This window comes from Patagioenas fasciata, chromosome 16 (genome assembly GCF_037038585.1).
Source record: "Patagioenas fasciata isolate bPatFas1 chromosome 16, bPatFas1.hap1, whole genome shotgun sequence".
Taxonomy (NCBI): Eukaryota; Metazoa; Chordata; class Aves; order Columbiformes; family Columbidae; genus Patagioenas; species Patagioenas fasciata.
Window position 1 is genome coordinate 34173 of NC_092535.1, and position 26211 is coordinate 60383.

The window sequence follows — 26211 nt, forward strand, 5'->3', positions numbered from 1 at the left end:
GAGCCTGACCCCAGCGCCCCCAGTTCACCACAGTTCACCCCCGTTCCCTTTGATCTTGTCGCACTGCTCCCCATTGACCCCCACTGACCCCTCAGTGTCTCCCAGTCCCTCCCAGTGCCCCCTTGGTTCTCATGGTTTCCGTGGAGATCCAGCTCCTCCAGGTGGTGGAGGGGTGGGAAACCCTGCAGAGTTGAGACCTCGTTGAGTGCCAAGTCCAGAACATGCGGAGGATGGGCAGCCGGATGCCTGGGTCCCTCCCAAACTCCTGGGTCCCTCCTGAACTCCTAGGTCCCCCTCCTGAACTCCTAGGTCCCCCTCCTGAACTCCTGGGTGGGTCCCCCCCTGAACTCTTGGGTCCCCCTCCTCATCTCTGGGGTCCCCTCCTGACCTCCTGGGTCCCCCCTGAACTCCTGGGTCCCCTCAGAACTCCTGGGTTCCCCCCTGAACTCTTGGGTCCTTTGGGGCACTCCTGGGTCCCTCCTAAACTCTGGATCCTGTGGGGCACTCCTGGGTTTCCTACAGAACTCCTGGGTTCCCCCCTGAACTCCTGGGTCATTTGGGGAACTCTTGGGTCCCCTTCTAAGCTCTCGGTTCCAGCCCTGAACTCCTGGGTCCCCCCTGAACTCCTGGGTCCTGCCCTGAACTCCTGGGTCCCCTCCCGAAATCTTGGGTCCTTTGGGGCACTCCTGGGTCCCTCTTGAACTCTGGATCCTTTGGGGCACTCCTGGGTCCCCTCCTGAACTCTTGGGTCCGTTGGGGCACTCCTGGGTCCCCTCAGAACTCCTGGGTCCTTTGGGGAACTCCTGGGTCCTTTGGGGAACTCCTGGGTCCTTTGGGGAACTCTTGGGTCCCCTCCTGAACTCTTGGGTCCCCATCTAAGCTCTCGGATCCCACCCTGAACTCCTGAGTGGGTCCCCCCCTGAACTCCTGGGTCCTTTGGGGCACTCCTGGGTCCCCTCAGAACTCCTGGGTCCCTCCCGAACTCTTGGGTCCTTTGGGGCACTCCTGGGTCCCCCCCTGAACTCCTGGGTCCCTCCTGAACTCTGGATCCTTTGGGGCACTCCTGGGTCCCCCCCTAAACTCCTGGGTCATTTGGGGAACCGCTGGATCCCCCCCTGAACTCTTGGGTCCCCTTCTAAGCTCTCGGGTCCCGCTCTGAACTCCTGGGTGGGTCTGCTCCTGAACTCCTGGGTCCCCCGGGGCACTCCTGGGTCCCCTCAGAACTCCTGGGTTCCCCCCTGAACTCTTGGGTCCCTCCCAAACTCTTGGGTCCTTTGGGGCACTCCTGGGTCCCCCCCTGAACTCATGGGTCCCTCCTGAACTCTGGATCCTTTGGGGCACTCCTGGGTTTCCCCCAGAACTCCTGGGTTCCCCCCTGAACTCCTGGGTCATTTGGGGAACTCTTGGGTCCCCTCCTGAACTCTTGGGTCGTCTTCTAAGCTCTCGGTTCCCGCCCTGAACTCCTGGGTCCCCTCCGAAACTCTTGGGTCCTTTGGGGCACTCCTGGGTCCCTCTTGAACTCTGGATCCTTTGGGGCACTCCTGGGTCTCCTCCTCAACTCCTGGGTCCTTTGGGGCCCTCCTGGGTCCTTTGGGGCACTCCTGAGTCCCCTCCTGAACTCCTGGGTCCCCTCCTGAACTCTTGGGTCCTTTGGGGCACTCCTGGGTGCCCCCTGACCTCCTGCGTTCCCCCCTGAACTCCTGGGTCCTTTGGGGCACTGCTGGGTCCCCCCTGAACTCTTGGGACCCCCCAGAACTCTTGGCTCCCTACTCAACTCCTGGGTCCCCTCCTCAACTCCTGGATCCCCTCCACAACTCCTGGAGCCTTTGGAGCACTCCTGGGTCCCCCCTTGAACTCCTGGATCCTTGGGGCACTCTTGGGTCCGTCCCGAACTCTTGGGTCTGTCCCGAACGCTTCGGTCCCCTCCTGAACTCTTGGGTCCCTTGGGGCACTCCTGGGTCCCCTCAGAACTCCTGGGTTCCCCCCTGAACTCCTGGGTCCTTTGGGGCACTCCTGGGTCCCCTCAGAACTCCTGGGTTCCCCCCTGAACTCTTGGGTCCTTTGGGGCACTCCTGGGTCCCTCCTGAACTCTGGATCCTTTGGGGTACTCCTGGGTCCCCTCAGAACTCCTGGGTTCCCCCCTGAACTCCTGGGTCATTTGGGGAACTGCTGGGTCCCCCCCTGAACTCTTGGGTCCCCTTCTAAGCTCTCAGGTCCCACCCAGAACTCCTGGGTGGGTCCACTCCTGAACTCCTTGGTCCCCTCCCGAACTCTTTGGTCCTTCGGGGCACTCCTGGGCCCCCCCCCCGAACTCTTGGGTGGGCCCCCCCCCGAACTCTTGGGTGGGCCCCCCCCCGAACTCTTGGGTGGGTCCCGCCCTGAACTCCTGGGTCCCGCCCTGAACTCTTGGGTCCTTTGGAGCACTCCTGGGTCCCCTCAAAACTCCTGGATTCCCCCCTGAACTCTTGGGTCCTTTGGGGAACTCCTGTCTCCCCTCCTGAACTCTTCGGTCCCCTTCTAATCTCTCGGGTCCCCCCCTGAACTCCTGGGTCCCTCATGAACTCTTGGGTGGGCCCCCCCCTGAAATCCTGGGTGGGTCCCGCCCTGAACTCCTGGGTCCCTCCTGAACTCTATGATCCTTTGGGGCACTCCTGGGTACCCCCCTGAACTCCTAGGTCCCCCCCCGAACTCCTGGGTGGGTCCCACCCTGAACTCCTCGGTCCCTCCTGAACTCTGGGTCCTTTGGGGCACTCCTGGGTCCCCCCCCGAGCTCTTGGGTCCCCCCCCAAGCTCTTGGGTCCCTTGGGGCACTCCTGGGTCCCCTCCTGAACTCTTGGGTCCCCTTCTAAGCTCTCGGGTCCCCTCCTGAACTCCTGGGTGGGTCCCGCCCTGAACTCCTGGGTCCCTCCTGAACTCTGGGTCCTTTGGGGCACTCCTGGGCCCCCTCCTGAACTCATGGGTCCTTTGGGGCACTCCTGGGTCCCCTCAGAACTCCTGGGTTCCCCCCTGAACTCCTGGGTCCTTTGAGGCACTCTTGGGTCCTTTGGGGAACTCTTGGGTCCCCCCCCGAGCTCTTGGGTCCTTTGGGGACCTCTTGGGTCCCCCCACAAGCTCTTGGGTCCTTTGGGGCACTCTTGGGTCCCTTGGGGCACTCCTGGGTCGCCTCCTGAACTCTTGGGTCCCCTTCTAAGCTCTCGGGTCCCCTCCTGAACTCCTGGGTCCCTCTTGAACTCCGGGTCCTTTGGGGCACTCCTGGGTCCCCTCCTGAACTCTGGGGTCCTTTGGGGCACTCCTGGGTCCCCTCTGAACTCCTGGGTCCCTCCTGAACTCTGGATCCTTTGGGGCACTCCTGGGTCCCTCCTGAACTCTTGGGTCCCCCCTGTGAATTCCTGGATCCTTTGGGGCACTCTTGGGTCCTTTGGGGCCCTCCTGGGTCCCCTCCTGAGCTCCTGGGTCCCCCCCTGTACTCTTAGTTCAATCCTAAACTCCTGGGTCCCGCCTTGAACTCTTGGGTCCCCTCCTGAACTCCTGGGTCCCTCCTGAACTCTGGATCCTTTGGGGCACTCTTGGGTCCCTTGGGGCACTCCTGGGTCCCCTCCTGAACTCTTGGGTCCCCTTCTAAGCTCTCGGGTCCCACCCTGAACTCCTGGGTCCCTCTTGAACTCCGGGTCCTTTGGGGCACTCCTGGGTCCCCTCCTGAGCTCCTGGGTCCCCCCCTGTACTCTTAGTTCAATCCTAAACTCCTGGGTCCCGCCTTGAACTCTTGGGTCCCCTCCTGAACTCCTGGGTCCCTCCTGAACTCTGCATCCTTTGGGGCACTCCTGGGTCCCCCCCTGAACTCCTGGGTGGGTACCTCCTGAACTCCTGGTCCCCCTCCTGAACTCTTTGGTCCCCCCCTGAACTCCTATCTCCCCTCTTGAACTCTTGGGTTACCCCCTGAACTCCTGGGTGGGTCCTCTTCTGAACTCCTGGGTGGGTACCTTCTGAACTCCTGGGTGGGTACCTTCTGAACTCCTGGGTGGGTACCTCCTGAACTCCTGGTCCCCCTCCTGAACTCTTTGGTCCCCCCCTGAACTCCTGTCTCCCCTCTTGAACTCTTGGGTTACCCCCTGAACTCCTGGGTGGGTCCTCTTCTGAACTCCTGGGTGGGTACCTCCTGAACTCCTGGTCCCCCTCCTGAACTCTTTGGTCCCCCCCTGAACTCCTGTCTCCCCTCTTGAACTCTTGGGTTACCCCCTGAACTCCTGGGTGGGTCCTCTTCTGAACTCCTGGGTGGGTACCTTCTGAACTCCTGGGTGGGTACCTTCTGAACTCCTGGGTGGGTACCTCCTCAACTCCTGGTCCCCCTCCTGAACTCTTTGATCCCCCCCTGAACTCCTGTCTCCCCTCTTGAACTCTTGGGTTACCCCCTGAACTCCTGGGTGGGTCCTCTTCTGAACTCCTGGGTGGGTACCTCCTGAACTCCTGGTCCCCCTCCTGAACTCTTTGGTCCCCCCCTGAACTCCTGTCTCCCCTCTTGAACTCTTGGGTTACCCCCTGAACTCCTGGGTGGGTCCTCTTCTGAACTCCTGGGTGGGTCCTCTTCTGAACTCCTGGGTGGGTACCTCCTGAACTCCTGGGTGGGTACCTCCTGAATTCCTGGGTGGGTACCTCCTGAATTCCTGGGTGGGTACCTCCTGAACTCCTGGTCCCCCTCCTGAACTCTTTGGTCCCCCCCTGAACTCCTGTCTCCCCTCTTGAACTCTTGGGTTACCCCCTGAACTCCTGGGTGGGTACCTCCTGAACTCCTGGGTGGGTACCTCCTGAACTCCTGGTCCCCCTCCTGAACTCTTTGGTCCCCCCCTAAACTCCTGCCTCCCCTCTTGAACTCCTGGGTGGGTCCTCTTCTGAACTCCTGGGTGGGTCCTCTTCTGAACTCCTGGGTGGGTCCTCTTCTGAACTCCTGGGTGGGTCCTCTTCTGAACTCCTGGGTAGGTACCTCCTGAACTCCTGGGTGGGTACCTCCTGAACTCCTGGGTGGGTACCTCCTGAACTCCTGGTCCCCCTCCTGAACTCTTTGGTCCCCCCCTGAACTCCTGTCTCCCCTCTTGAACTCTTGGGTTACCCCCTGAACTCCTGGGTGGGTCCTCTTCTGAACTCCTGGGTGGGTACCTCCTGAACTCCTGGTCCCCCTCCTGAACTCTTTGGTCCCCCCCTGAACTCCTATCTCCCCTCTTGAACGCTTGGGTTACCCCCTGAACTCCTGGGTGGGTCCTCTTCTGAACTCCTGGGTGGGTACCTCCTGAACTCCTGGTCCCCCTCCTGAACTCTTTGGTCCCCCCCTGAACTCCTGTCTCCCCTCTTGAACTCTTGGGTTACCCCCTGAACTCCTGGGTGGGTCCTCTTCTGAACTCCTGGGTGGGTACCTCCTGAACTCCTGGGTGGGTACCTCCTGAACTCCTGGTCCCCCTCCTGAACTCTTTGGTCCCCCCCTGAACTCCTGTCTCCCCTCTTGAACTCTTGGGTTACCCCCTGAACTCCTGGGTGGGTCCTCTTCTGAACTCCTGGGTGGGTACCTTCTGAAGTCCTGGGTGGGTACCTCCTGAACTCCTGGTCCCCCTCCTGAACTCTTTGGTCCCCCCCTGAACTCCTATCTCCCCTCTTGAACTCTTGGGTTACCCCCTGAACTCCTGGGTGGGTCCTCTTCTGAACTCCTGGGTGGGTACCTCCTGAACTCCTGGTCCCCCTCCTGAACTCTTTGGTCCCCCCCTGAACTCCTATCTCCCCTCTTGAACTCTTGGGTTACCCCTTGAACTCCTGGGTGGGTCCTCTTCTGAACTCCTGGGTGGGTACCCCCTGAACTCCTGGGTGGGTACCTCCTGAACTCCTGGGTGGGTCCTCTTCTGAACTCCTGGGTGGGTACCTCCTGAACTCCTGGGTGGGTACCTCCTGAACTCCTGGTCCCACTCCTGAACTCTTTGGTCCCCCCCTGAACTCCTGTCTCCCCTCTTGAACTCTTGGGTTAACCCCTGAACTCCTGGGTGGGTACCTCCTGAACTCCTGGGTGGGTACCTCCTGAACTCCTGGTCCCCCTCCTGAACTCTTTGGTCCCCCCCTGAACTCCTGTCTCCCCTCTTGAATTCTTGGATTACCCCCTGAACTCCTGGGTGGGTACCTCCTAAACTCCTGGGTGGGTACCTCCTAAACTCCTGGGTGGGTACCTCCTGAACTCCTGGTCCCCCTCCTGAACTCTTTGGTCCCCCCCTGAACTCCTGTCTCCCCTCTTGAACTCTTGGGTTACCCCCTGAACTCCTGGGTGGGTCCTCTTCTGAACTCCTGGGTGGGTCCTCTTCTGAACTCCTGGGTGGGTCCTCTTCTGAACTCCTGGGTGGGTACCTCCTGAACTCCTGGTCCCCCTCCTGAACTCTTTGGTCCCCCCCTGAACTCCTATCTCCCCTCTTGAACTCTTGGGTTACCCCCTGAACTCCTGGGTGGGTCCTCTTCTGAACTCCTGGGTGGGTACCTCCTGAACTCCTGGTCCCCCTCCTGAACTCGTTGGTCCCCCCCTGAACTCCTGTCTCCCCTCTTGAACTCTTGGGTTACCCCCTGAACTCCTGGGTGGGGCCTCTTCTGAACTCCTGGGTGAGTACCTCCTGAACTCCTGGTCCCCCTCCTGAACTCTTTGGTCCCCCCCCTGAACTCCTGTCTCCCCTCTTGAACTCCTGGGTTACCCCCTGAACTCCTGGGTGGGTCCTCTTCTGAACTCCTGGGTGGGTACCTCCTGAACTCCTGGTCCCCCTCCTGAACTCTTTGGTCCCCCCCTGAACTCCTATCTCCCCTCTTGAACTCTTGGGTTACCCCCTGAACTCCTGGGTGGGTCCTCTTCTGAACTCCTGGGTGGGTACCTCCTGAACTCCTGGGTGGGTACCTCCTGAACTCCTGGGTGGGTACCTCCTGAACTCCTGGTCCCCCTCCTGAACTCTTTGGTCCCCCCCTGAACTCCTGTCTCCCCTCTTGAACTCTTGGGTTACCCCCTGAACTCCTGGGTGGGTCCTCTTCTGAACTCCTGGGTGGGTACCTCCTGAACTCCTGGGTGGGTACCTCCTGAACTCTTTGGTCCCCCCCTGAACTCCTATCTCCCCTCTTGAACTCTTGGGTTACCCCCTGAACTCCTGGGTGGGTCCTCTTCTGAACTCCTGGGTGGGTACCTCCTGAACTCCTGGTCCCCCTCCTGAACTCGTTGGTCCCCCCCTGAACTCCTGTCTCCCCTCTTGAACTCTTGTGTTACCCCCTGAACTCCTGGGTGGGTCCTCTTCTGAACTCCTGGGTGGGTACCTCCTGAACTCCTGGTCCCCCTCCTGAACTCGTTGGTCCCCCCCTGAACTCCTGTCTCCCCTCTTGAACTCTTGGGTTACCCCCTGAACTCCTGGGTGGGTCCTCTTCTGAACTCCTGGGTGGGTACCTCCTGAACTCCTGGTCCCCCTCCTGAACTCGTTGGTCCCCCCCTGAACTCCTGTCTCCCCTCTTGAACTCTTGGGTTACCCCCTGAACTCCTGGGTGGGTCCTCTTCTGAACTCCTGGGTGGGTACCTCCTGAACTCCTGGTCCCCCTCCTGAACTCGTTGGTCCCCCCCTGAACTCCTGTCTCCCCTCTTGAACTCTTGGGTTACCCCCTGAACTCCTGGGTGGGTCCTCTTCTGAACTCCTGGGTGGGTACCTCCTGAACTCCTGGTCCCCCTCCTGAACTCGTTGGTCCCCCCCTGAACTCCTGTCTCCCCTCTTGAACTCTTGGGTTACCCCCTGAACTCCTGGGTGGGTCCTCTTCTGAACTCCTGGGTGGGTACCTCCTGAACTCCTGGTCCCCCTCCTGAACTCTTTGGTCCCCCCCTGAACTCCTGTCTCCCCTCTTGAACTCTTGGGTTACCCCCTGAACTCCTGGGTGGGTCCTCTTCTGAACTCCTGGGTGGGTAGCTCCTGAACTCCTGGGTGGGTACCTCCTGAACTCCTGGTCCCCCTCCTGAACTCTTTGGTCCCCCCCTGAACTCCTGTCTCCCCTCTTGAACTCTTGGGTTACCCCCTGAACTCCTGGGTGGGTCCTCTTCTGAACTCCTGGGTGGATCCTCTTCTGAACTCCTGGGTGGGTACCTTCTGAACTCCTGGGTGGGTACCTTCTGAACTCCTGGGTGGGTACCTCCTGAACTCCTGGTCCCCCTCCTGAACTCTTTGGTCGCCCCCTGAACTCCTATCTCCCCTCTTGAACTCTTGGGTTACCCCCTGAACTCCTGGGTGGGTCCTCTTCTGAACTCCTGGGTGGGTACCTCCTGAACTCCTGGTCCCCCTCCTGAACTCTTTGGTCCCCCCCTGAACTCCTGTCTCCCCTCTTGAACTCTTGGGTTACCCCCTGAACTCCTGGGTGGGTCCTCTTCTGAACTCCTGGGTGGGTACCTCCTGAACTCCTGGTCCCCCTCCTGAACTCTTTGGTCCCCCCCTGAACTCCTGTCTCCCCTCTTGAACTCTTGGGTTACCCCCTGAACTCCTGGGTGGGTCCTCTTCTGAACTCCTGGGTGGGTAGCTCCTGAACTCCTGGGTGGGTACCTCCTGAACTCCTGGTCCCCCTCCTGAACTCTTTGGTCCCCCCCTGAACTCCTGTCTCCCCTCTTGAACGCTTGGGTTACCCCCTGAACTCCTGCGTGGGTCCTCTTCTGAACTCCTGGGTGGGTACCTTCTGATCTCCTGGGTGGGTACCTCCTGAACTCCTGGTCCCCCTCCTGAACTCTTTGGTCCCCCCCTGAACTCCTATCTCCCCTCTTGAACTCTTGGGTTACCCCCTGAACTCCTGGGTGGGTCCTCTTCTGAACTCCTGGGTGGGTACCTCCTGAACTCCTGGTCCCCCTCCTGAACTCGTTGGTCCCCCCCTGAACTCCTGTCTCCCCTCTTGAACTCTTGGGTTACCCCCTGAACTCCTGGGTGGGTCCTCTTCTGAACTCCTGGGTGGGTACCTCCTGAACTCCTGGTCCCCCTCCTGAACTCTTTGGTCCCCCCCTGAACTCCTGTCTCCCCTCTTGAACTCTTGGGTTACCCCCTGAACTCCTGGGTGGGTCCTCTTCTGAACTCCTGGGTGGGTCCTCTTCTGAACTCCTGGGTGGGTACCTCCTGAACTCCTGGGTGGGTACCTCCTGAACTCCTGGTCCCCCTCCTGAACTCTTTGGTCCCCCCCTGAACTCCTGTCTCCCCTCTTGAACTCTTGGGTTACCCCCTGAACTCCTGGGTGGGTCCTCTTCTGAACTCCTGGGTGGATCCTCTTCTGAACTCCTGGGTGGGTACCTTCTGAACTCCTGGGTGGGTACCTTCTGAACTCCTGGGTGGGTACCTCCTGAACTCCTGGTCCCCCTCCTGAACTCTTTGGTCGCCCCCTGAACTCCTATCTCCCCTCTTGAACTCTTGGGTTACCCCCTGAACTCCTGGGTGGGTCCTCTTCTGAACTCCTGGGTGGGTACCTCCTGAACTCCTGGTCCCCCTCCTGAACTCTTTGGTCCCCCCCTGAACTCCTGTCTCCCCTCTTGAACTCTTGGGTTACCCCCTGAACTCCTGGGTGGGTCCTCTTCTGAACTCCTGGGTGGGTACCTCCTGAACTCCTGGTCCCCCTCCTGAACTCTTTGGTCCCCCCCTGAACTCCTGTCTCCCCTCTTGAACTCTTGGGTTACCCCCTGAACTCCTGGGTGGGTCCTCTTCTGAACTCCTGGGTGGGTAGCTCCTGAACTCCTGGGTGGGTACCTCCTGAACTCCTGGTCCCCCTCCTGAACTCTTTGGTCCCCCCCTGAACTCCTGTCTCCCCTCTTGAACGCTTGGGTTACCCCCTGAACTCCTGCGTGGGTCCTCTTCTGAACTCCTGGGTGGGTACCTTCTGATCTCCTGGGTGGGTACCTCCTGAACTCCTGGTCCCCCTCCTGAACTCTTTGGTCCCCCCCTGAACTCCTATCTCCCCTCTTGAACTCTTGGGTTACCCCCTGAACTCCTGGGTGGGTCCTCTTCTGAACTCCTGGGTGGGTACCTCCTGAACTCCTGGTCCCCCTCCTGAACTCGTTGGTCCCCCCCTGAACTCCTGTCTCCCCTCTTGAACTCTTGGGTTACCCCCTGAACTCCTGGGTGGGTCCTCTTCTGAACTCCTGGGTGGGTACCTCCTGAACTCCTGGTCCCCCTCCTGAACTCTTTGGTCCCCCCCTGAACTCCTGTCTCCCCTCTTGAACTCTTGGGTTACCCCCTGAACTCCTGGGTGGGTCCTCTTCTGAACTCCTGGGTGGGTCCTCTTCTGAACTCCTGGGTGGGTACCTCCTGAACTCCTGGGTGGGTACCTCCTGAACTCCTGGTCCCCCTCCTGAACTCTTTGGTCCCCCCCTGAACTCCTGTCTCCCCTCTTGAACTCTTGGGTTACCCCCTGAACTCCTGGGTGGGTCCTCTTCTGAACTCCTGGGTGGGTACCTCCTGAACTCCTGGGTGGGTACCTCCTGAACTCTTTGGTCCCCCCCTGAACTCCTATCTCCCCTCTTGAACTCTTGGGTTACCCCCTGAACTCCTGGGTGGGTCCTCTTCTGAACTCCTGGGTGGGTACCTCCTGAACTCCTGGTCCCCCTCCTGAACTCGTTGGTCCCCCCCTGAACTCCTGTCTCCCCTCTTGAACTCTTGTGTTACCCCCTGAACTCCTGGGTGGGTCCTCTTCTGAACTCCTGGGTGGGTACCTCCTGAACTCCTGGGTGGGTACCTCCTGAACTCTTTGGTCCCCCCCTGAACTCCTATCTCCCCTCTTGAACTCTTGGGTTACCCCCTGAACTCCTGGGTGGGTCCTCTTCTGAACTCCTGGGTGGGTACCTCCTGAACTCCTGGTCCCCCTCCTGAACTCGTTGGTCCCCCCCTGAACTCCTGTCTCCCCTCTTGAACTCTTGTGTTACCCCCTGAACTCCTGGGTGGGTCCTCTTCTGAACTCCTGGGTGGGTACCTCCTGAACTCCTGGTCCCCCTCCTGAACTCGTTGGTCCCCCCCTGAACTCCTGTCTCCCCTCTTGAACTCTTGGGTTACCCCCTGAACTCCTGGGTGGGTCCTCTTCTGAACTCCTGGGTGGGTACCTCCTGAACTCCTGGTCCCCCTCCTGAACTCGTTGGTCCCCCCCTGAACTCCTGTCTCCCCTCTTGAACTCTTGGGTTACCCCCTGAACTCCTGGGTGGGTCCTCTTCTGAACTCCTGGGTGGGTACCTCCTGAACTCCTGGTCCCCCTCCTGAACTCTTTGGTCCCCCCCTGAACTCCTGTCTCCCCTCTTGAACTCTTGGGTTACCCCCTGAACTCCTGGGTGGGTCCTCTTCTGAACTCCTGGGTGGGTACCTCCTGAACTCCTGGTCCCCCTCCTGAACTCGTTGGTCCCCCCCTGAACTCCTGTCTCCCCTCTTGAACTCTTGGGTTACCCCCTGAACTCCTGGGTGGGTCCTCTTCTGAACTCCTGGGTGGGTACCTCCTGAACTCCTGGTCCCCCTCCTGAACTCTTTGGTCCCCCCCTGAACTCCTGTCTCCCCTCTTGAACTCTTGGGTTACCCCCTGAACTCCTGGGTGGGTCCTCTTCTGAACTCCTGGGTGGGTAGCTCCTGAACTCCTGGGTGGGTACCTCCTGAACTCCTGGTCCCCCTCCTGAACTCTTTGGTCCCCCCCTGAACTCCTGTCTCCCCTCTTGAACTCTTGGGTTACCCCCTGAACTCCTGGGTGGGTCCTCTTCTGAACTCCTGGGTGGATCCTCTTCTGAACTCCTGGGTGGGTACCTTCTGAACTCCTGGGTGGGTACCTTCTGAACTCCTGGGTGGGTACCTCCTGAACTCCTGGTCCCCCTCCTGAACTCTTTGGTCGCCCCCTGAACTCCTATCTCCCCTCTTGAACTCTTGGGTTACCCCCTGAACTCCTGGGTGGGTCCTCTTCTGAACTCCTGGGTGGGTACCTCCTGAACTCCTGGTCCCCCTCCTGAACTCTTTGGTCCCCCCCTGAACTCCTGTCTCCCCTCTTGAACTCTTGGGTTACCCCCTGAACTCCTGGGTGGGTCCTCTTCTGAACTCCTGGGTGGGTACCTCCTGAACTCCTGGTCCCCCTCCTGAACTCTTTGGTCCCCCCCTGAACTCCTGTCTCCCCTCTTGAACTCTTGGGTTACCCCCTGAACTCCTGGGTGGGTCCTCTTCTGAACTCCTGGGTGGGTACCTCCTGAACTCCTGGGTGGGTACCTCCTGAACTCCTGGTCCCCCTCCTGAACTCTTTGGTCCCCCCCTGAACTCCTGTCTCCCCTCTTGAACGCTTGGGTTACCCCCTGAACTCCTGCGTGGGTCCTCTTCTGAACTCCTGGGTGGGTACCTTCTGATCTCCTGGGTGGGTACCTCCTGAACTCCTGGTCCCCCTCCTGAACTCTTTGGTCCCCCCCTGAACTCCTATCTCCCCTCTTGAACTCTTGGGTTACCCCCTGAACTCCTGGGTGGGTCCTCTTCTGAACTCCTGGGTGGGTACCTCCTGAACTCCTGGTCCCCCTCCTGAACTCGTTGGTCCCCCCCTGAACTCCTGTCTCCCCTCTTGAACTCTTGGGTTACCCCCTGAACTCCTGGGTGGGTCCTCTTCTGAACTCCTGGGTGGGTACCTCCTGAACTCCTGGTCCCCCTCCTGAACTCTTTGGTCCCCCCCTGAACTCCTGTCTCCCCTCTTGAACTCTTGGGTTACCCCCTGAACTCCTGGGTGGGTCCTCTTCTGAACTCCTGGGTGGGTCCTCTTCTGAACTCCTGGGTGGGTACCTCCTGAACTCCTGGGTGGGTACCTCCTGAACTCCTGGTCCCCCTCCTGAACTCTTTGGTCCCCCCCTGAACTCCTGTCTCCCCTCTTGAACTCTTGGGTTACCCCCTGAACTCCTGGGTGGGTCCTCTTCTGAACTCCTGGGTGGGTACCTTCTGAACTCCTGGGTGGGTACCTCCTGAACTCCTGGTCCCCCTCCTGAACTCTTTGGTCCCCCCCTGAACTCCTATCTCCCCTCTTGAAATCTTGGGTTACCCCCTGAACTCCTGGGTGGGTACCTCCTGAACTCCTGGTCCCCCTCCTGAACTCGTTGGTCCCCCCCTGAACTCCTGTCTCCCCTCTTGAACTCTTGGGTTACCCCCTGAACTCCTGGGTGGGTCCTCTTCTGAACTCCTGGGTGGGTACCTCCTGAACTCCTGGTCCCCCTCCTGAACTCGTTGGTCCCCCCCTGAACTCCTGTCTCCCCTCTTGAACTCTTGGGTTACCCCCTGAACTCCTGGGTGGGTCCTCTTCTGAACTCCTGGGTGGGTACCTCCTGAACTCCTGGTCCCCCTCCTGAACTCGTTGGTCCCCCCCTGAACTCCTGTCTCCCCTCTTGAACTCTTGGGTTACCCCCTGAAGTCCTGGGTGGGTCCTCTTCTGAACTCCTGGGTGGGTACCTCCTGAACTCCTGGGTGGGTACCTCCTGAACTCCTGGTCCCCCTCCTGAACTCTTTGGTCCCCCCGAAGCTCTTGGGTGGGTCCCCTCCTGAACCCTTGGGTCCCCTTCTAAGCTCTTGGGTCCCGCCCTGAACTCCTGGGTCCTTAGGGGCACTCCTGGGTCCCCCCCTGAACTCTTGGGTCCCCTCCTAAGGTCTCGGGTCCCGCCCTGAACTCCTCGGTCCCGCCCTGATCTCCTGGGTCCTTTGGGACACTCCTGGGTCCCCTCAGACCTCCTGGGTTCCCCCCTGAACTCCTGGGTCCTTAGGGGCACTCCTGGGTCCCCCCCTGAACCCTTGGGTCCCGCCCTGAACTCCTGGGTCCTTAGGGGCACTCCTGGGTCCCCCCCTGAACTCTTGGGTCCCCTCCTAAGCTCTCGGGTCCCGCCCTGAACTCCTCGGTCCCGCCCTGATCTCCTGGGTCCTTTGGGACACTCCTGGGTCCCCTCAGACCTCCTGGGTTCCCCCCTGAACTCCTGGGTCCTTTGGGGCACTCCTGGGTCCCCCCCTGAACTCTTGGGTCCTTTGGGGCACTCTTGGGTCCCTCCTGAACTCTTGGGTCCCTTGGGGCACTCCTGGGTCCCCTCAGAACTCCTGGGTTCCCCCCTGAACTCCTGGGTCATTTGGGGCACTCCTGGGTCCCTCCTGAACTCCTGGGTCCCCCCCCTGAACTCTGGATCCTTTGGGGCACTCCTGGGTCCCGCCCTGAACTCCTGGGTCCTTAGGGGCAGTCCTGGGTCCTTAGGGGTAGTCCTGGGTCCTTAGGGGTAGTCCTGGGTCCCCCCCTGAACTCTTGGGTCCCCTTCTAAGCTCTCGGGTCTCCTCCTGAACTCCTGGGTGGGTCCCCTCCTGAACTCCTGGGTGGGTCCCCTCCTGAACTCCTGGGTGGGTCCCCTCCTGAACTCCTGGGTCCCGCCCTGAACTCCTGGGTCCTTTGGGGCACTCCTGGGTCCCCTCAGAACTCCTGGGTTCCCCCCTGAAGTCCTGGGTCCTTTGGGGCACTCCTGGGTCCCCCCCTGAACTCTTGGGTCCCTCCTGAACTCTTGGATCCTTTGTGGAACTCCTGGCTCCCGCCCAAACTCCTGGGTGGGTCCCCCCCTGAACTCTTGGGTCCCGCCCTGAACTCCTGGGTCCTTTGGGGCACTCCTGGGTCCCCCCCTGAACTCCTAGGTCCCCCCCTGAACTCCTGGGTGGGTCCGCTCCTGAACTCCTGGGTCCTTTGGGGCACTCTTGGGTCCCTCCCAAACTCTTGGGTCCTTTGGGGCACTCCTGGGTCCCTCCTGATCTCTGGATCCTTTGGGGCACTCTTGGATCCCCTCCTGAACTCTTGGGTGGGTCCCCTCCTGAACTCCTGGGTGGGTCCCGCCCTGAACTCCTGGGTCCCTCCTGAACTCTGGATCCTTTGGGGCACTCCTGGGTCCCCCCGTGAACTTCTGGGTCCCCCTCTGAACTCTTGGGTCCTTTGGGGCACTCCTGGGTCCCCTCCTGAACTCTTGGGTCCTTTGGGACACTCCTGGGTCCCCTCAGCACTCCTTGGTCCCTCCTGAACTCCTGCGTCCCCCCCCTGAACTCTGGATCCTTTGGGGCACTCCTGGGTCCCCTCTGAACTCCTGGGTCCTTAGAGGCAGTCTTGGTTCCCCCCCTAAACTCTTGGGTCCCCTCCTGAACTCTTGGGTGGGTCCCCTCCTGAACTCCTGGGTGGGTCCCCTCCTGAACTCTTAGTTCAATCCTGAACTCCTGGGTCCTTTGGGGCACTCCTGGGTCCCCTCAGAACTCCTGGGTTCCCCCCTGAACTCTTGGGTCCCTCCCGAACTGTTGGATCCTTTGGGGCACTCCTGGGTCCCCCCTTGAACTCCTGGGTCCTTTGGGGCACTCTTGGGTTCCCCCCTGAACTCCTGGGTTCTTTGGGGCACTCCTGGATCCTTTGGGGTACTCCTGGGTCCCCTCAGAACTCCCGGGCTCCCCCCTGAACTCCTGGGTCGTTTGGGGCACTCCTGGGTTCCCTCCTAAACTCCTGGTCCCCCCAAAACCCCAGCCCAACGGCCTCCCGCATCCGAACCTTGGTGACAAACGTCACCTCACGGAGCAGCCGGGACCGGGGAAAAAAAAAAAACCCAGCCCGGGGAAAAAAAAAAAATCCCCCAGCTGGCGTTTTTTTTATTCTATTTGGAATTTTAAAAGTACCTGAAAAGGAAAAACCATTAACCTGCAAGGACAAAAGCCCACAACCCCAAAATACAAACACACCAGATCACACAGCTCACCACAACACTCATTCACCTACCAAACCCACCCCACGCTCACGTCACAGCCACTGTACCCTCTGGGCCATTGCCCCTCAGGAACGCCGTTCCCGGGAGCCTCCAAAATGACCCTGCCTGCCAAAACCCCGGCCCGAGGGCCACCCGCGTCCGAACCTTGGTGACGAACGTCGCCTCGTGGAGCCACCGGGACCGGGAAAAAAAAACCCAGCCAGGGGAAAAAAAAAAAAATCCCCCGGCTGGGGTTTTTTTATTCTATTCGAAATTTTAAATGTACCTGAAAAGGAAAAAACATTAACCTGAAAGGACAAAAACCCACAACCCCAAAATACAAACACACCAGATCACACAGCTCAGCACAACACTCATTCACCTACCAAACCCACCCCACACTCACGTCACAGCCACTGTGCCCTCTGTGCCATTGCCCCTCGGGAACGCCGTTCCCAGAAGCCTCCAAAATGTCCCTGCCTGCCAAAACTCCGGCCCGAGGGCCACCCGCATTGGAACCTTGGCGATGAACGTCGCCTCAGGGAGCCGCCGGGACCAGGGAAGAAAAAAAAACGGTCGGGGGGGATGGATCCCCCGGCTGGAGTTTTTTAATCTTTAAGTTTGGAATTTACCTGAAAAGGAAAAAAAAAATTGAACCTCCAGGGACAAATAACTACAACCCCGAGCCACGTTCGCTCGAGGTTTCGCGCTATCCAAACGCTCTGCGTGTCATCTACCCCGCCGACCGCTTCTTCCTCTGCTGACGATTGGCTTGAGACAGGTACTTCACACTTTGCACTTATTTCCCTTGCCATCCTGCATATAGTTCTTGATCGTGGTGACCTATTCTCGCTCGGTTTCCCGATCATGGCAGTTACGGCGAGCTCATTCCTCTGAGATTCCAGAACTCAAACTCGCCCCGCGTCTCCGTCGCCGAACGCCGACGACACCCGCGATCCCGCCGACGTCGCTCGGTCTCGGGTGATGGACCAGGGCGAGCCGACCGAGAGCGGCGCTAGATGGCTTGCGCTGCGACGGAATGTAATGGTGAGGGACGTTATTGCTTACTAAGTGGACAGAATAGGCCAAGCAAATTCAGCTGAAACTTGATTCAGAGTGATTTCTACGTGGACGGGAGACGCCAAAGGCTACAGGGAGGTCTTTCTGTTGAGTCGTGAGGTTCGGATCGGACCCCCTCGCTTTCTAAACTCCTCTGCGGACAGGAGTCCGGGTGCGGCTGAATCCGAACTTGGCCCTGCGCTGGATCTACGGTTAGTCTCCCGGATGCGCAGGGGATAGGGGAAACACCTAAGATATTATATTTATATATGGCCAAAGGACTGTATGTGCACACCGGACTCCTTATACCACTCAGCCTGAATTTCTGAATTGCATCACTCTGCGCCTCAGCATCCCTACCACCCTTCCAGAGGCACGGGGACGGTTGGGTCGCGGTCTAGGCCCTCGGTCTATCGGGGCAAACGCTCCGGCAAAATCCGTGTAAATAACTAACCGAACGGAGCGGTACTGTGGGAAGTCTGACTGGAGCTGCTGCTTCTGCTGAGGTCCCAGCCAAGCGTAGAAATCCCTGGGTATTTATACCCTTACAAACTATTCACCCACCCCTCTATGCTGCGATTCGGTCCAATAGCAATAGCCGAGTCTCCGGTCTTCTCGCTTCTCGGCGGATCCTTTGCGCTAACCTCGCGCCGGACTCGGCTCTGCGCGGCTGTAGATTTGGTTTACAGTCCGTGAGAGCTTCCCGACGGCCTCGAATGTGGCGTTTTCGGCGACAGAAGCCTATTTCTGCAGAACGTGTAAAGCGCACCTTATGGGATGGGTGCAGATCGGAGTCTGTAGCTGCTTTTGTTACCGTCGAGTAAAGGCTATAATTATGAGTGCTACATAGCCTAACAAAACGCCTTTTTATAAGTGACTCGTATTGACAATGTGGTCACCTGCAAAGAAAAAATACAAAAGAGATTTCATTAAAACATGCTTTGTCTATGAAATAACAGCACACCACAGAAAACACTAGTCAACAATGGTCTCTGTAACAACTGCAAAACCCTAATAAAAGGACTTAAAATTCCCCTGCCCACGGCTACTGCGTGCCAGATGACTTCTGGCTACACATTTTAACACGTCAACAGACTAACCGTGGACTCCTAGAGCTCAGTCCACCCACCCCTGACTCCACATCGCCGGGCAGAGCAGCTCCGAGCCGAATGTGCACGGCGCAGACGCACACACCACAGAACGCTATGGACGACATCATGTCAACAACACCAACAACACCCAACGATGGGAACAACTCCAAATCAGAGAGGCATCGATCAAAAGAACCTGCAGGGAGGCAGTGGTGTGGCGAGGAGCCTACACTGCAACCCCAGAAAACACAGGAGCCGAACGTCACAGCCCCTTATGAGACGGCGGCACTGGCACACACACACACAGAGACGGTGGCACTGATGCACACACACAGAGAGACGGCGGCACTAAAAAACTTCGGGATGCTGGGAAGAAGTGCCAGTCCCTTAGACTGGAGGAGCAGAGAGTAGAGCTGCCGATGCAACCCAGAACTACACCATAAAACACAACTGACCAGAAACATCCAAAATGCAAAAACAATTCACACTTTCAGCTGCTGATACAAGAAATCCAGGACCCGACTGGCACTACGCCAATTGGCACCAGCGTTCCGGATCCCGGGATGGCGCCCGGGATGCCTGTCGGGTCCCTCAAACGCCACGAGACCCCAGGATCGTCTGACAGGCACAATGCAAGCCTCCCGACCTACAACACAACACTGACACAAGGCTGGAGCTGCCCTGCCCGGGACACGCTGGCATTGCACTGCAAAGTTCCCTGGACCCTTCACCTGCCCAAAAGGGACTGTTCCTGGATCACCCTTGCCCCAAAGAGAACTTTACCCCCTCCCTGCAGTTCCCAGTCCCTTCCCAGGCCCCCAGCCTCCACTTAACTTTTAGAGGGCCAAGAGACTGAATCCATCTTCAACAGAGGAAAACACCACATGTGCTGATGGAGATCTTCCTGCATCACCAGGTTCCTCCTCAACATCTGCAATAACAGAAGAAAACACACGCTCACTAAGCAGAGCCAGCACACAATATAAAGGCACAAGGCACATCTTCGCTCTGACACCACGCACCGACCTACCTGCTTACAGTACTCTGCTCAGCTCTTCCATCGCTCTTTTGTGCCAGGTTGTCCATCTGCATCTGAAATCAAGGTATCCAACAAGTCAGCCAGGAGCTCATGAACAGCTTGATCATTCCACAGGTCTGCTTTCTATTCAGGAATCCCACCGGACACTCTAATTGAGTCCCTAAAACACTGGGGAATGGACTGCCAGCTCCCCTGCCCACAGCTACTGCATCCCAGACGACCACACAACCTTTGCCTACGCAATTGAATCTGTCAACAGATTAACCGTGGACTCCTAGAGCTCATTCCACCCGCCCCTGACTCCACACCGCCGGTCAGAGCAGCTCCGAGCCGAATGTGCACGTGCACAGACGCACACGCCACAGAACGCTATGGACAACACGACCGCAACGGCACCGCAAACACTCCGCAACGACAGCGACGCCAAAACCAGAGACGGCATCAATCAAAACACCCTGCAGGGAGGCAGTGATGAGGCAAGGAGCCTCTTCTGCAGCCCCAGGAAAAAGAAAAAGGAGCCCAACGTCACGGTCCCTTATGAGACGGCGGCACTGGCGCACACACACGCAGAGATGGCGGCACGACCTAAGAACTTCTTCCCAGCATCTTGAAGTGCCAGTCCCTGAGACTGGAGGGGTAGAGAGCGGAGCTGCTGATGCAGCCCAGAATGACACCATAAATCACAACTGACCACAAACATCCCAAATGCAAGAACGGTCCACGCTTTTGGCTGAAGATACAAGAATCCAGCACCCGATTGGCACTACGCCAATTAGCACCGGCATTCCGGATCCCGGGATGGCACCTGAGAGGCCCGTTGGGCCCCGGAGCACAGCGAGGCCCCGGGATCGTCTGACAGGCGCAAGGCAGGCTTCCCGAGCTACACGACAACGCAGACGCAGGCTGGAGCTGCCCTGCCCGGCACGTGCTGGCATCGCACTGTAAAGTTCCCTGGGCCCTTTACCCACCCAAAGGGGACTTTTCCTGGACAGCCCTTTCCCTTATCAGAACTTTACCCGCCTCCCTGCCATTCCCGGCCCCTTCCCAGCTCCCGTGCCCCCACTTATCTTTCAGAGGGCCGAGGGACCGAATCCACCTTCGACAGAGAAAACGCCACGTGCGCTAACGGAGATGTTCCTGCATCGCCGGGTTCCTCTTCAACATCTACAGTAACACGGGAAAACGCACGCTCACTAAGCCGTGCCAGCATACGGTATCGCGGGGTAAACGCCGACTCCTCCCGCAACACCCACCTCCTCCTAAGTTCCTCGGCGCTCCGTTCGGCGCATCGTGCCACGGGTGCGGTCACAAACCCTCATCGCTCGTGACACCTAAGACAGTGAGAAACAAAAGAACCGTAGGGCTTGGAGCGAATCCCCAGCCCCACGCTCTTCCAGCCCCTACCCCGGCTCACCAAAAATGCTCCTCTGAGTCCAAAGGGCCCAAAAGGAGCCTGCAAAACAAGAAGGAAACGCTGAACCGAGTCACCGGGCGACACCGGGCTCCTCAACACCCGCCGCCGCCTCACCTTCTCGGCTGCTGGTCGGCGTGCGCCTCCGCCCCTCCGAGCTGGTCCACGGCACCCGCGAAAACAAAGGCACCCGCTCGGACGCTGCCCGAAAACAACCCGCCCGTAGACGGTCCCATCTCCCGCTCCCTTACCTGGGCCGCTCGCCCGCCTGGCCGCCCTTGCTTTTGACTGCCACGCTGCTGACCACAAAGAGGTTCAGCTCCCGCCTGTAAAACACAACCTGACTAGGCTGGGCTTACACAAACGGACTTGCGCTTCTTTGAGGAAACAAATTCATTCTTAAGCGTAGCCTGTCCTCGGGGAAAAAAAAATGCCCACTCCGAGCTCCCAAACACTAGGGAGCCGTGGGGAAACCAGTGAAAGCCAAGACCGACAGCAGCAACGTCAAGTGGAATTTGGCTTAAATTCTGATCACGCACTTAAAAGCCTCTCTCAGTCCTACCAATGACTGGTCCTTTTTTGGAAGGACAAACTTCCTTACCTGAGCATCCTAACTTGAAGACTCCACGGAACAGAACGTGGATGGAGCCACAGGACAACGTGCCGTCGATTTGCACTAATGGGGGGAAAAAACCTAGAAGTCAACCCCAAATTTAAAATTGCACGTGTCTTTTCCAAGCAGAATGAGCCTGCGATTCCACAAACAAGGAGGGCAAAGAGCAGCTTGTCAGCTTGTCAGAGAAAGACAGGGACAGGGAGCAAGACGAGGCGACACAGAGAGAGGGAGAGAGAGGCAAAAGGGACGGAGAGGCAGGGCTAGAGGAAGGAGAGGCCAAAATGAGCGCTCCGCCGCCTCCCCTCCCTCGCCCCGACCCCCGTTTCCCCGTTAACTCCCGGTGCCCGCCCCGAGACACCACGGACGTGTACAGCTTGCCAGGGAGGCAGCTGTTCAAACGGGATTGAGTCGGCGCGCTCTGATTGGCTGCTTTCCGCCCCAGCGCGCCGTCCTCCTATTGGATGCTCCTTCCCGCGCTCCGCGTCCGGGTGCCCTCAGTCAGCGTCGGACCTGACTGAGGACTGCGCAATTCGGGCATGCGCCGTGCGGAGCCCTCGACGCCCGCCCCTCCGGCAACCTGATTGGCTGCCTACGCGCATCAATTGCCATTCTCCCCGTCTAGCAGCCCTCCGCCCCTCCAGCCCTCTCGAGCGATCCGATTGGCCCGCTCTGCATCCTCGCTCGCCTTCTCGCCGCCCTGCCGGGACCCCCGCCCCCCCACCCTTTGCCCGCGCGGCTTCCAGCAGCCGCGTTTAAAAGGAAAAAACAAACCGCGCTGCTTTGCTTTACGCTGAAAAGCGGGGCGGATGCTTACCCACGGCAGAAAAAAACCTTCTATCTTACATTGCCCTTCGGCGTTACAATTGCACGGCTATGAACTCGGTCGGGCTGACAGGCGAAGCCAGAGACAAAGGAAACTAAAGGAGCCCCCTAAGAAAGTAACAATGAAGGAGCAAGCGCCGGACACGCGCGTGCAGAGCGCGCGGACAGTACATGCAGCATATCACGTTATTGCATGGCACGTCTTACAACCAATCACGTTGTTGCAAGGCACGTCCGCAGGGCAGCCTTGGCATAAAGCTAGCCCCGCCCGACAACAAACTGAGCTCCGTGAACATCACATTGGTGTGGCAGGTTCCGTCTCTCGCATGGTAAGGAACATTCAGTCCAATAGCAATAGCAATAGCAACGATTCAGTCCAATAGCAATAGCAATAGCTGAGTCTGGGGTCTTCTTGATTCTCAGCGGATCCTTTCCACGGACCGCAGACAGGTCCTCACTTCGTGCAGTTGTGGAGATGGTTTTCAGTCGTATTAACAATGTGGTCGCCTAAAAAGAAAAAACAAATTGTTAAAATACTCAGTGAAAAAACAGCACACTACAGAAAACATTAGTCAACAATGGTCTTGGCTGGGAACGGTAAAACACCAGTGGAGGGACCGTCCACCCTCCTACCCGAGGCAACTCCATTCCAGATGATGGTAACAACCTAGGCATACACGACTTAGTATATATGAACAAATGAACCACGGATGCCTAGAGCTCAGTCCACCCAGCCCTGACTCTACACCTCCCGGCAGAGCAGCTCCGAGCCAAACGTGCACATGTGCAGACAGACGCTCCACAGCAGGTTATAGACAACACGACGGCAACGGCACCAAAAAACGCTCCGCAACGACAAAGACACCGAAAGCAGACACGGCACCGATCAAAAACATACAGGGAGGCAGTGGTGAGGCGAGAAGCCTCTACTACAACCCCACAATAATACAGAGCCGATCATCTCGGCCCCTTATGAGACGGCGGCACTGGCGCAAACACACAGAGACAGCGCAAACCCAAGACGCTGCTGCAAGAACTAATAACTTCTTCCCAGCATCCTGAAGTGCCAGTCCCCGAGACTGGATGGGTAGAGAGCAGAGCTGCCGACGCAGCCCTCAGCGACACCATAAAACACAACTGACCAGAAACATCCAAGGCACAAGAACCGTCCACGCTTCCCGCTGCTGATACAAGAAAACCAGCACCCGACTGGCGCTACGCCAATCGGCGCCGGCATTCCAGACCCCGGGACGGCACCCGAGACGCCTGTCGTGCCCCTCGAGCACGACGAGACCCCAGGATCGTCTGACGGGTGCAAGGCAGGCTTCCCGAGCGACACGACAACAGGCACAGGCTGGAGCTGCCCTGCCCGGCACACGCTGGCATCGCTCTGTAAAGTCCCCAGGGTCTTTTAACCGCCCAAAGGGCACTGTTCCTGGATGGTTCTTTCCCCCCGTGACAACTTCCAGCCCCTCCCGGCCGCTTCCCAGCCCTCGTGCCTCCACTTAGCTTTCAGATGGCCCAGGGACCGAATCCATCTTCAACAGAGGATAACACCACGTGCGCTAACGGGGATCTGCCGGCAGCGCCGGGTTCCTCTTCAGCATCTACAGCAACACGAGAAAACGCACGCTCACTAAGCCGTGCCAGCACACGGTATCGCAGGCTAAACGCCGACTCCTTCCGCAACACCCACCTCCACACTCCAAACCTCCGGGCAGAGCAGCTCTCAGCCAAATGTGCACGTGTGCAGACAGACGCTCCACAGCAGGTTATAGACAACACGACGGCAACGGCACCATAAAACGCTCCACAACGACAAAGACGCCGAAAGCAGACACGGCACCAATCAAAAACATACAGGGAGGCAGTGGTGAGGCGAGAAGCCTCTACTACAACCCCACAATAATACAGAGCCGATCATCTCGGCCCCTTATGAGACGGCGGCATTGGCGCAAACACACAGAGACAGCGCGAACCCAAGACGCTGCTGCAAGAACTAATAACCACAAAACACAACTGACCAGAGACATCCAAGGCACAAGAACCCTCCACACTTTCGGCTGCTGATACAAGAAAACCAGCACCCAATTGGTAAGGCGAGGAGCCTCTATCACAATCCCAGAAAAAAAAGGAGCCAAACGTCACAGTCCCTTACGAGACGGCGGCACCGGCGCAAACGCACAGAACGGCGGCACTACCTAAGAACCACTTCCCAGCATCTTGAAGTGCCAGTCCCTTAGACTGGAGGAGTAGAGAGCAGGAATCCCACCAGAATCTTTAATCAAGTCCCTAAAACACTGGGGAAGGGACTGTCCCACCCCCTACCCCATCCCAGATGACCGCACAACCTTTGCCTACACAATTTAACACATCCACAGATCAATCGTGGCCTCCTAGAGCTCAGTCCACCCAACGCAAACTCCAAATATCCAGGCAGAGCAGCTCCAAGCCAAATGCACACATGTGCAGAAAAAGGCTCCACAGAACATTATAGACAACGCGATGGCAACAGTACCAAACAACTCCAAACCAGAGACTGCATCTATGAAAAGCACCTGCAGGGAGGCAGTGGTGAGGCGAGGAGCCTCTACTGCAACCCCAGGAAAAAAAGGAAGCCGAACTTCACAGATCCTTATGAGACTGCAGCACTGGTGACAGAGTGGTACTGGCAAAACCAAACAAACAGAGATGGTGGCACACACAAGAAACTGCTGCAAAACTTAAAAACTTCAAGATGCTGGGAAGAAGTGCCAGTCCCTGAGACTGGATGGGTAGAGAGCAGAGCTGCTGTTGCAGCCCAGAACTACACCATAAAACACAACTGACCAGAAGTGTCTAAAATACAAGGACTAGCCACGCGTTTGGCTGCCGATACAAAAAAAAAAGCACACAATTGGCGCTACGCCAATCGGCACCGGCATTCCAGACCTCGGGATGCCACTTGAAATGCCTTTTTTGCCCCTGGAGCACGAGACCCCAGGATCATCTGGCAGGCGCAAGGCAGGCTTCCCGAACCAGATGACAACAGACACAGGCTGGAGCTGCCCTGCCCCACACAAGCTGGCATCAGTTCCCTGGACCCCTTACCCTCCCAAAGGGGTCTGTTCCTGGACTGCCCTTTTCCATCTGAGAAGTTTAAACCCACCCTGCAGTTCCCAGCCCCTTCCCAGCCCTCGTGCCTCCACTTAGCTTTTAGAGGGCCAAGGGACCGAATCCATCTTCGACAAAGGAAAACACCACGTGTGCTAACAGGGATCTTCCTGCAGTTGTCACTTTCTCCATCATCACCTACAGTAAGGAAAGCAAGGACACACACACTGTTGAGCATCCAAATAATATTTATCGGTAGTAGCCTACGAGTATTCGCTCACCTTAGCTGAGTTCTGGGAGGTACATTTGAATGATCTACCAGGGGCCACTGCGCGCCGCAAATATTCTGGAGACAAGACGCTCTTCCAGGAGAAGAGATTATATTAACAACTATTAATACAGCAATACAAACCAAAAAACAACACTCCATCTTCATTGTAGTCAGGAATTTTGGGAAAATGCAAAGCACCTGGAAATGAATCAACAAATGAAACATAATGACAAACAACTTTTCTACTACAGCTATTGTCAAACCTTCTCTGTCCCTGAAACTCTCAACTCAAACAGACAGCTCCACTTGTCCAAAGACAACTGCCCACGTAGCTTAAACAGCTCAAAAGTTGCTGACTGCTGAAGAAGCAGCAGAGAACCAGCACCAAAGCAGCCACAGAGCAGAATGAGCCCTCTGCCTGGCGACTGGGACTCAAATACCCAGAGCCCCGCCCACCCCCTTCCCACAATCCCCTGGGAAAGGGGAGGGGGTCAATCACCCCAGCCCTCCCCCACGACCCTTATCAAATTACCTGGAATCTCACTGGAAATGACAGCACCTGCACTTTATTAATGCTATTGCACCTGTAATGGGACTGAGTATGGATTTCAACTTAGATTTTCCAGGGAGTAGATAGAAAATGAAATAAAATAACCAACACTCCATTTTCGTTACTATCAGGAATTTTGCAAAAATGCAAAGCACCTGGAATTGAATCAATTAATGAAATATAGCTACAAACATACTTTCCACCACAGCTGCTACTAAACCTTTGCTGCCCCTGAAGCTCTTAAAGAGACCCCTCCACTTCTCCAAAGACATCTGCCCACGTAGCTGAGGACCTGCAGTCTCAGTTACGTGTCCCCCACCTGCTCCCCCAAACAATGGTCCACAAAAAGGAGCATGCCCAGAAGCTTGCCAAGGGTCCTGAGGTCACCCGATGGACCAGAGAAAGACCCCTGAATACTGGACACGTAAGCGTTGGGAAAAGAAAGCGTGAATCTTTCAAGCCTGCACAGTACGAGCCTGGTCTGCGAAATCACGTTGGAGACTGACCTAAAACAATGGGAGCAAGG

At 57.8% G+C, this 26211-nt stretch overlaps 1 long non-coding RNA gene across 8 annotated transcripts; it reads right to left on the reverse strand.

The window, feature by feature from the left end:
- Positions 1-16333: 16333 nt before the first annotated feature.
- On the reverse strand, positions 16334-25547 carry LOC136108312 (uncharacterized). 8 transcript variants are annotated; one of them, XR_011741611.1, is made up of 10 exons: positions 25146-25547; positions 21764-25062; positions 20935-21009; positions 20585-20659; positions 20451-20491; positions 20337-20375; positions 20176-20253; positions 18914-20086; positions 18718-18814; positions 16334-17691 (listed from the first exon to the last, which is right to left on the reverse strand). It is a non-coding gene; the product is annotated as an uncharacterized lncRNA (long non-coding RNA). The 8 variants fall into 8 exon arrangements; XR_011741607.1 differs by having other exon boundaries at positions 20337-20659; positions 25146-25226; positions 25399-25547; XR_011741612.1 differs by having other exon boundaries at positions 20337-20659; positions 21764-21879; positions 21979-25062.
- Between the last annotated feature and the right edge of the window lie 664 nt (positions 25548-26211).